Below are 11355 nucleotides of genomic sequence, written 5' to 3'. Positions count from 1 at the left end.
ACTAGGAGCACGCTGTTGGGGTCAAAATCGGTCACGACGAAATCAATGTCTGAAAGTCCGTAAAAATCAACATAACCGTTTTTACGAAAAGTAATCTTCGTAAAGATATCTTTACGAACAGCCTTGCAGTAAAATATCGTCCAAATCTCAATCGAACCACTAAATACCGATTGTCCGAAGGCAACGGACATGTATCCAAATCGGCCGCGGACAAGCTCGAGTATGGAAATCAGACCGCGGACAAGCCAAGCTCGATCGATACGCGGCAACCAAGCATGCACACAGCTCGGTCGCTATGTAGCGACCGAGCTCGAGCCAAGCTCGGTCGCTACGTAGCGACCGAGCATCCGTCTCGCTCGGTCGCTACGTAGCGACCGAGCCCGAGCCAAGCTCGGTCGCTACGTAGCGACCGAGCGATCGTCCCGCTCGGTCGCTACGTAGCGACCGAGCTCAGCCAAGCTCGGTCGCTACGTAGCGACCGAGCGATCGTCCCGCTCGGTCGCTACGTAGCGACCGAGCTCGAGCCAAAGCTCGGTCGCTACGTAGCGACCGAGCGATCGTCCCGCTCGGTCGCTACGTAGCGACCGAGCTCGAGCCAAAGCTCGGTCGCTACGTAGCGACCGAGCGATCGTCCCGCTCGGTCGCTACGTGGCTCGAGCCAAAGTTCGGTCGCTGTGTAGCGATTGAACCTTTCCGAACGTCAATACGACACCAGTTCTTGCATTCTCGTCAAAACCTTCGAATGCTATCTCCCGAAGACCGTAGCAAGCTCAGTCCATGTTTCCCGCCATTCTAATTCATCGATCAAACTTCGCGGATTAGAAACCGCGGAAAACTCGTAGTAAACGTGTCGAGTCGGAAGACGGCCCAAAGGGACCTAAAACACGACTCGAGGCCCATCCTACGATTTTCCTAATCAAAAGCCCGTAAACCACAGCCTGGTTTACGCTTGGTCCACAAGGAAGGATAAATGTCAAGTTTCCGCGGATAAATACGGAAGTTTTGAAGATAATTGTGAAGATCGGGAAAAATGGAATATCTCCATTTTTATGCTATGACGGCTTAAGGGCAGAAGAGTAAAAGCGTAAACCGACCTTGGAGCTAGTATATAAGGAGTCCTAGGCGAGGAGCAAGAAGGGGAACTTTTTTAGATTCGGAATTCTCTGCACTTAGAAACTTTAGGCTTATTCTCGACAAGTTCGGTTTCTATGACTGGCACTCAATTACTAGACGAACTCGCCCAGGCAGTTCGATCTCTTGTCCAGCTCTATCAATTGAACTACGTTCGGCTTGATCCTCGAAAGGGGTACGTAGGCAGCCTTTAACAAGGTTCAGTCCGAAATCAATCTAAGCCTTTTAGATATCTTTTTCGTCCTTTGTTATCGAGCTGCGACTCAACTAGGATTAGGGTTTTATGTTGCTAGAACTAGGTAACTCGCTGACGGCCCCTGCGGCCAAAGCCTTTGTATTCTCTTGTAATGATCGCAACGCTCTTACGCGGACTCGAAATAAGATCTACTGTTTTCTCTAAACTCGTTTGTTATCTTTTCATGATTTCCGCATATATTCGATCACTTGTCGTTGGCTCTCGCAGAGATCCGGGACCTCTGGGAAATTAGGGTTTTCCTAGTTTCCTTATTTAAACGGAAATCGACAGTGCGAATTTCGGTTCCCACAGTTTGGCGCTAGAAGGAGGGGGGGTTACGGATTACTCTTACTCATGGCCACAAAACGCTTGATCGAAACGATGTTTGGATATATGAAAGACAAACTCGCAGCACTGACTGCTCCTATGGCCAACGCTTACGCAAACGCCGTAGTTTTCAACAAAATCGAAAACTTAGTCGCGACCTTCCGCCACAGGAAGAGCACTAAAACAAGCTCGCGATTCCTCCCTGTAAACAAGAAGGGAAACGATAAATCTTATCAAAACCCCGTAAACAAATCTCGATGCATAAGGGTTTTACCAAAACACGTTTTCCGAAAACATTTCGGAAGGATAAAACTTGTTCTCCCAAAAAAACCGCTGAAAAACCCCTACGTTAATCGCGGAAAAAGGAAACACAATAAAACGATTACACAGCTCGGTCGCTACGTAGCGACCGAGCACAGACGCTGCTCGGTCGCTACGTAGCGACCGAGCACGCACACTGCTCGGTCGCTACGTAGCGACCGAGCACGCACACTGCTCGGTCGCTACGTAGCGACCGAGCACGCACACGCTGCTCGGTCGCTACGTAGTGACCGAGCTCAAGCCAACTCTCCACTCGCTACATAGCGACCTGTAAGGCCTCAGAAAGGTCCTCCTTTGGGTTCTCTTTTGAATCCTCATCGAAACGCTTTTCGTTTCGTCTCAATCGGAGTTTCCGTTGAGATTTTACGACGAACACAAGTGGGAATCTTCTCGGCTTGCTTCCACTCGCTACGTAGCGACCTGTCAGACTGTCAGTCGCTACGTAGCGACCTGTAAGGCCTCAGAAAGGTCCTTCTTTGGGTTCTCTTTTGAATCCTCGTCGAAACGCTTTTCGTTTCGTCTCAATCGGAGTTTCCGTTGAGATTTTACGACGAACACAAGTGGGAATCTTCTCGGCTTGCTTCCACTCGCTACGTAGCGACCTGTCAGACTGTCAGTCGCTACGTAGCGACCTGTAAGGCCTCAGAAAGGTCCTTCTTTGGGTTCTCTTTTGAATCCTCGTCGAAACGCTTTTCGTTTCGTCTCAATCGGAGTTTCCGTTGAGATTTTACGACGAAAACAAGTGGGACTCTTCTCGGCTTGCTTCCACTCGCTACGTAGCGACCTGTCAGACTGTCAGTCGCTACGTAGCGACCTGTAAGGCCTCAGAAAGGTCCTCCTTTGGGTTGTCTTTTGAATCCTCGTCGAAACGCTTTTCGTTTCGTCTCAATCGGAGTTTCCGTTGAGATTTTACGACGAAAACAAGTAGGACGCTTCTCGGCTTGCTTCCATTCGCTACTTAGCGACCTGTCAGACTGTCAGTCGCTACGTAGCGACCTGTAAGTCCTCAAAGGGTTCTTCCTTTGCGTTCTCCTTTGAATCCTCTTCGAAATGCTTTTTGTTTCGTCTCAATCGGAGTTTCCGTTGAGATTTTACGACGAAAACAAGTAGGACGCTTCTTGGCTTGCTTCCATTCGCTACGTAGCGACCTGTCAGACTGTCAGTCGCTACGTAGCGACCTGTAAGTCCTCAAAGGGTTCTTCCTTTGCGTTCTCCTTTGAATCCTCTTCAAAATGCTTTTCGTTTCGTTTCAATCGGAGTTTCCGTTGAGATTTTACGACGAAAACAAGTGGGACTCGTCTCGGCTCCCTTCCACTCGCTATAGCGACCGAGATGACATCCTCACTCGCTATAGCAACCTGTCAGGCCTCAAAGGGGTCCTCCTTTGCGTTCTCCTTTGAATTCTCATCGAAACGCTTTTGGTTTCGTCTCAATCGGAGTTTCCGTTGAGATTTTACGACAAAAACAAGTAAACCTCATCCTAAACTCCTTGGCTTGTTTCTGCTCACCCTACCTCCATCTTTGCGTTCACTTTCGAATCTCGATCGAAACGTCTCTTGTTTCGCCTCGATTGAAGTTACCATTGAGACTTTACGATATAAAAAAAAAAACCGCAAAGACCTATTTTCTCGCATGGATTCAGATTAATCGTATAAAACGGCAATGGTTAACTTAACACCTTAGCCGCCTTAACTATACGATTACGTTGACCTTTTTACAAAAATCGACGTCTTATCTAAGGAGAAGATAACAGTCAAGTTCGGAAGATAAATGTCAAGTTTCAAAGGATAAACACCAATATCGGAAATGGCGAACATACACGAGAATAGGAAACGGAAATGAGCACGCAAAACTGAGAAGGGACAAAACTGCATCTTCGAGAGAACTAAGGTATTTCCGACTTGAAATTTTTGAAATCAGACTTGGAATTTTCGTAGGAAATTACTTTGAGGCTGCCATAGAACTTTAGGGAACGTAAAACCTAGGCGGATAGTCTAGCGAACTAAGTTTTAAGCGATTTTTCCTGTCTCGATATATTGTCCCATAATTGTTCATCCAAATCTTGCAAACCGATCTAAACTCTCCGAAAGTCGAGAAATGATCGCCACGCATATCAAGCTCGCTTCCTAAAGAGAGAAAAAGTTAGAGACATGAACGTCGTCTTAAAACCGATTCGTTTCTGGCAATTTTCTCGGAACCGACATATCCCAAGTCGTCAACGTGGAAACAACCAAATCACAGTCCAAGCGTCGTCTATAAATCGTCCCGAATTATCGATCATTCCAAACATCAGGAGAGGAAACGTACACAACCCTTCAAAGTATCGGTTCAACCGTTTTTCTTTCGTAAAAAAAAAGGGGGGAGTAGGTACGTATACTATACTCGTATACTCCCAAACTTCAAAAACTTCTGCAAATCGTCAAGAATAGGCAAACGACAATCTTAATATTCGTCTAAACGCTAGCAACATATCCAGACGATCATGAACATAATCTCAAAAACTATACATCATTTCTTGTCGCAATCATGCGTACAGAAAACTTGTACCAATATCAAACTGAAACTCGACGATTAGCCAAAGTATTGAAGCCTTTTCCGGCTTCAGAAAGCCAGTTTCGTTTTAAACTTAGCGGCGAGAAATCTTCAATCACCAAAGCATTTCTTTCAGTTTCCGTTGTACCAAGTAAGTCACGGAAAAGTATCGAAAACATTTGCGACGAAGAAAACTCGAGAATATATGTAGCATCGTGCACATTAAAAGGAGCACTTTCCTCCCGATGGTTAGCTAGATCCACTTCTGGTTGACCAATTCTTTCAAGAAACAAATGTGTCATGAGAATCCTCTCGAAAAACCTATGAAAAACGTTCCGCGACTAGATCGTATTGAAATAAACTTCGGTAATACTCCATGGGTAACGCCAAGCAACTTTCACCTAAGATCAAAATCACAGCGGGAACGTTTCTCGTAGAACCCGCAGAAACAATGCTACTTTGACATATGTATACATATCACTGATTTACGACCTTCGTAAAATCGGTTATATGATATGATAAATTATCGTATAGCCCACAATCGGAAATCATATGATAAATTCTTCATAACGAAACTAAGTCCTAACAACCAAACGGTTAACGGAAAATCTAAACTTTTCGAAAATTGACCAAGTTCAATACGCTCCACAATTCACTTTAAGCCCGCAACGTTTTAACCACAATACGCGGCATGTAAGGAAAAATTCGTAACAAAGCTTCTAGAGCTATACGAAACATCCTAAAAAATGCACGAAATACATCTCGGAAGGCCAACTCTTCACAAAGCACCATGAAGGAAAACACTTGTTCCCATGGACAAATTTACACGACACCTCAGTCATAATTCCTCGATCGCAAACAAAACTATTAGCATCCGAGCAGGAACAACAATTTTTGGCTGCGAACATTCTTAGTCAAACCAGAATGTTTCTCAAACACAGGGCTAATACTAAACCCTCGCAACATCGCGAAATATCTTCAAAGCCCGCGAACATTTCAAGCACGAAACGTGGCATACGAAAGAATAACAAATCTTCAGCATCGCGAGACGTCGCGGACGCCTGAAGATTAGTTCTTCGACGAAATTTCCTTCCTCGATAAAAACACCTTCATGGAAGACCAGACAGTCATACGCACTAACATCTTCTCAAAACATATTCTTCGCGAAGACTCAAAATAGTAATTTTTACCATTAAGTTTGTTGCTGATCACAACAAACTCTTAACGTCCTAAACAGACTTAGCCATCTCGTAGAAGATGACTCTCTTACATCCGACACAAGGATAATAGCGCTATAAAAGAAATCCGAAATTTTGGTCCAGCACTTCCGGTCTCCGGAGAGATGCTCGATTCCAACCATACAAGTCGTATAAGCCGAGAACCTATCGCGGACTTTAAATCGGTATGGAATCAGGATGAAACTGAAACGGGATACGTAAGTCGAATTAGTCATCGCACCCTCTAAAACCAGGAGTAAACCTAGGTCTTGCCCTAAACCCAGCGCACTGGTCTCTAACATCTCTAGGCATAGTATCAAACACCCTGATACGAGATCCCAAAATTTGTCTCTTTGCCAATATTCGAACGTCTTCAGAAAATCCCGCAAGTTTACACACTGCGGAAAACTCTCGAAACAGATTATGGATATGGCAATTCACACAGAGTTAGATTACGAGACGACAACTCGTAGTCTTCCCTCTACACCCATACAAAATGCCATCGGCAGCAACACGCCTTATAACCGCTACATAAAAACTAGACCATAAAGGTCCTACTGGAAAACTAGTCATAAGAACCTTAACTCCAAGATGAACTACGAAAGGCTTGATCCCTTCAACAAGGGTACGTAGGCAGCCGTCATAAGGCGCAGCCCCAATCTTATCGCGTTTTCTACTTTTAGGAGAGCGAGAAGATCACTTACCACAGACCTTTTCAACCATTAATTCCGCCTAACTCACCTAACTTGCCTAACTTGCCAAGCCACTCGCTAGAACCTCACGCTAGAAGCTCATGATTCTAACGAGCTGGGGGGCTAACTGTTGGGGTCAAAATCGGTCACGACGGAATCAATGTCTGAAAGTCCGTAAAAATCAGCATAACCGTTTTTACGAAAAGTAATCTTCGTAAAGATATCTTTACGAACAGCCTTGCAGTAAAATATCGTCCAAATCTCAATCGAACCACTAAATACCGATTGTCCGAAGGCAACGGACATGTATCCAAATCGGCCGCGGACAAGCTCGAGTATGGAAATCAGACCGCGGACAAGCCAAGCTCGATCGATACGCGGCAACCAAGCATGCACACAGCTCGGTCGCTACGTAGCGACCGAGCTCGAGCCAAGCTCGGTCGCTACGTAGCGACCGAGCATCCGTCTCGCTCGGTCGCTACGTAGCGACCGAGCCCGAGCCAAGCTCGGTCGCTACGTAGCGACCGAGCGATCGTCCCGCTCGGTCGCTACGTAGCGACCGAGCTCAGCCAAGCTCGGTCGCTACGTAGCGACCGAGCGATCGTCCCGCTCGGTCGCTACGTAGCGACCGAGCTCGAGCCAAAGCTCGGTCGCTACGTAGCGACCGAGCGATCGTCCCGCTCGGTCGCTACGTAGCGACCGAGCTCGAGCCAAAGCTCGGTCGCTACGTAGCGACCGAGCGATCGTCCCGCTCGGTCGCTACGTGGCTCGAGCCAAAGTTCGGTCGCTGTGTAGCGATTGAACCTTTCCGAACGTCAATACGACACCAGTTCTTGCATTCTCGTCAAAACCTTCGAATGCTATCTCCCGAAGACCGTAGCAAGCTCAGTCCATGTTTCCCGCCATTCTAATTCATCGATCAAACTTCGCGGATTAGAAACCGCGGAAAACTCGTAGTAAACGTGTCGAGTCGGAAGACGGCCCAAAGGGACCTAAAACACGACTCGAGGCCCATCCTACGATTTTCCTAATCAAAAGCCCGTAAACCACAGCCTGGTTTACGCTTGGTCCACAAGGAAGGATAAATGTCAAGTTTCCGCGGATAAATACGGAAGTTTTGAAGATAATTGTGAAGATCGGGAAAAATGGAATATCTCCATTTTTATGCTATGACGGCTTAAGGGCAGAAGAGTAAAAGCGTAAACCGACCTTGGAGCTAGTATATAAGGAGTCCTAGGCGAGGAGCAAGAAGGGGAACTTTTTTAGATTCGGAATTCTCTGCACTTAGAAACTTTAGGCTTATTCTCGACAAGTTCGGTTTCTATGACTGGCACTCAATTACTAGACGAACTCGCCCAGGCAGTTCGATCTCTTGTCCAGCTCTATCAATTGAACTACGTTCGGCTTGATCCTCGAAAGGGGTACGTAGGCAGCCTTTAACAAGGTTCAGTCCGAAATCAATCTAAGCCTTTTAGATATCTTTTTCGTCCTTTGTTATCGAGCTGCGACTCAACTAGGATTAGGGTTTTATGTTGCTAGAACTAGGTAACTCGCTGACGGCCCCTGCGGCCAAAGCCTTTGTATTCTCTTGTAATGATCGCAACGCTCTTACGCGGACTCGAAATAAGATCTACTGTTTTCTCTAAACTCGTTTGTTATCTTTTCATGATTTCCGCATATATTCGATCACTTGTCGTTGGCTCTCGCAGAGATCCGGGACCTCTGGGAAATTAGGGTTTTCCTAGTTTCCTTATTTAAACGGAAATCGACAGTGCGAATTTCGGTTCCCACACACGCAACCCTATAACGATTTCTTTCCTGGCCAGAGGAGGAGGCATAGAGTCAGCGGCCTTCTCCTTGTCCTCGACAAGGATCGGAGTCGTGGACGATCCGGCGGGTAGAGCTTGAGCGTCTGGAACGCCCGAGCCGGCAAGAGTTCTTACGTCTTGCGGAACCACGACCTCGGTCCCATGACCCAGGTCAACAACCTGCGCAGAAGAAGATGGGAACTCGGAGCCAGCTTGAACCAGTTCCTTCTCGGCTTGGCGACGAACTAGTTTCTCTCGGAATGAAAGATGACCAGCAACACAAGCCGGCTGATATATGGTGTTTTATACATCTTGTATATATGCTTTTAAATTGGTTTTCAAGTCTTTATCGTGTCTTTCTAGTCCTTTTCGAGTCATTACAGGTCTGGAGTTGCATTGGATGGGAGATGGACCAGCTGGAACAAAAGAGGCAGCAAACAGTGCAATTTGGTGGTTTTCACGCAGAACAGTCTTGATGACTGTTCCGGATAGCGGAGCAACCCGAGTGATTATTCCGAGTGAGTGTTCCAGCGGCAGAGATTTTTAAGGAAACTACAATCATTACGGGATTTGCCCTAATTATCCCTATTTTCTCTCCCAGCCGCCTGTGGCTTTGATATATCATATTTTCTGTTTCTCTTTATCATTCTACGCTAGTTTACAGAGAGAAAACAGACCCGAAAACTCCATTGTTGGATTTGCTTATTGTAAAGGGAGAAGGATCTCTACACTCTTGAGAAGAATCCTGAACCCTATCTCTTTTATTTTATTGATTCAGCATGTTTTCTTCATCTGTTATCTCTGTGTTCTCTGTTGCTATGGCTGAGTAGTCACCTTGCTTAGTCTAGGGTGTTAGGGTGTTAGATCCGTGAGTTAAACATAGATAAGTGAAACCATTGATTGTCTTCATTCATATCTGTTCTTAATGCTTGCATTAATCTGGCCGCTTAATGTTAGATCATAGGTTTAACCTGTTCATTAACCGTGTAATAGGTTGCTAGATCTGTTATGAATGAGCCTAGCATCCCTAATCAGCGAAAGTGGATATTAGGGTGTTTGGTGAACCTATCGGACTTGATCTCTATTGCTTGCTGTCGCATCTTGATCCAAACGAGAGTTTAGGTATCAAGATCGATCAGCATAGGGGGCAGTTCCACGACAGTGGGCTGTTCTACTTGAGTGATCCGAGTTCTAGACTTGCTCTTAATTAAACTTGAATAATTGTTTGGCTCACACTTGCTTAACACCCGACCAAACCACCCTAGGCTAGCATTTTAATCATCTGAAATCTTTAATTAATCTTTTTACTTGCTTGTTACGAAATCAACTTTAAAACCTCCATATTGTTTTAGCTTGATATTGATCCCATAAAGATAAAGTGTAATAGTTGGTCTCTGTGGATTCGATCCTAAAGTGCTACATCGACATACCATTCGATTGTGGTAGTGTGCACATTAGGTTATTTGGTGTGCGTATACACGTAATATCAATTTGGCGCCGTTGCCGGGGACCATCTTTTTACCTTTATTTTTCGGTTATTTATTTAGTCTAAGACCTCTAACTTGCCTTATCCTTTTTGTTGCAGCTAATGTTCCAGGTGCATGACCAGTAGACATACTCGGAGAAACGTACAAGGAGAGTTAGTTACATTTACCAACCAGGAGCTAGCAAGGTTAGAAAGAACAAATTGTCAGCAGCCAAGGCAAACTGACACCACTATGGGTGATCACGCCAATCAGGATGATCTCGCTGCGGCTATGGCACTCATGCAGCAGAAGATGCAACAAATGCAGCAGACCATCCAAGCTCAGCAGGATGCTGCTGAACAGGCTGCTCTCGCGCAGCAGGAACAACAGGCGCAGACTGTTCCAATCGGGCAGAGAAACCTTCCGCGTAACATCCCTACTACGCGTTCTGCCATTGTTCCTCCACTCTGCACCAGGCAGGACTTCGAGATCAAGCCTGCTTTGATCGGTCTAGTACAGAGAAAGATGTTCTCTGGTCTCTCTACAGAAATTCCAATGGAGCATATTTAGAGCTTCGAAAAAGTCTGCAGTTTCACTCGCGTGAATGGTGTTCCACCAGACTACATCACGTGCATGTTATTCCCATTCTCTCTTGATGGAAAAGCTGCACGGTGGTTGAACTCTCTCCCTACCGGCTCTCTCACTTCATGGGAACAGGTCCGATCAGCGTTCCTCAGCCATTTCTACTCTAAGGCGAGAACAGCTGCATTGAGGAATAAAATCACCTCCTTCAGACAGCTCACTGATGAGCCTTTCTGTGACACATGGGAGCGCTTCAATGACTATCGCAGAGAATGTCCTCACCATGGATTTGATGATGATTACCTCCTGGACATTTTCTATGATGGAGTGGACTGGAAATACCACGGTGCTCTAAACTCTGCGAGCAATGGAGACTTCATGACTCAAACCACTGATGGAGCGTTTAAGCTGATTGAGAACATGGCTGCTAGCTCAGCTAATAAGAAAGAGGAGAGTGATTGCTCCATGAAAGGGAATAGTTCTGACACCAAGAAAATAGATGAGCTGACTGCCAAGGTTGATCAGCTACTGAAAAACAACCAAGGGCACGTCTTCAGCATGGAGCAACCTACGGCCGGGCATATTCAGAACCAGAACCAGCGACAACCGCAGAGCAATCCGCATGCTGTTCCAGCTACCGGGAACAGTCAACCAGATGAGCTGAAGGGTCTGGGTATGATGATGCAACAGCTGTTGCAGGGTCAGCAGGTTCAGGCCAAGGCGATGAATCAGGTAACCACGGAAATAGACACCAGGATGGGCAACATGTTCACTGAGCTGAATAACAAGTATGACAATCTTGCGATCCATATAAGAAAGATCGATGTTCAGCTTGCTCAAACAGTTGAGAGTGTCAAGAGGCAACAAGAGGCGCTTCCTGGAAGAACTGATAAAAATCCTAGGACTGAGCACTGTAATGCAATAGAGCAGCCGTTTGCTGAGACTGCTTCAGGCGCAGAAGAGAGAGCAGAGCAGTCTGCTAGCTCTGGAGTGACTGCTCCTAGCGAACCTGCTGAGACTCCACCATCTCGAGTCTATGTTCCC

The 11355-nt window shown here is 46.1% G+C and overlaps 1 non-coding gene across 1 annotated transcript; it reads right to left on the bottom strand.

The window, feature by feature from the left end:
- Positions 1 to 10494: 10494 nt before the first annotated feature.
- LOC125576058 lies at positions 10495 to 10601 on the bottom strand. The gene has a single exon (XR_007314591.1). It is a non-coding gene; the product is annotated as a small nucleolar RNA R71 (small nucleolar RNA).
- Positions 10602 to 11355: the final 754 nt, after the last annotated feature.

The sequence above is a fragment of the Brassica napus genome, chromosome A6 (assembly GCF_020379485.1).
Source record: "Brassica napus cultivar Da-Ae chromosome A6, Da-Ae, whole genome shotgun sequence".
Taxonomy (NCBI): Eukaryota; Viridiplantae; Streptophyta; class Magnoliopsida; order Brassicales; family Brassicaceae; genus Brassica; species Brassica napus.
The sequence above is the reverse complement of the archived record's forward strand: the minus strand, read 5'-3'. Positions and strand labels throughout refer to the sequence as shown.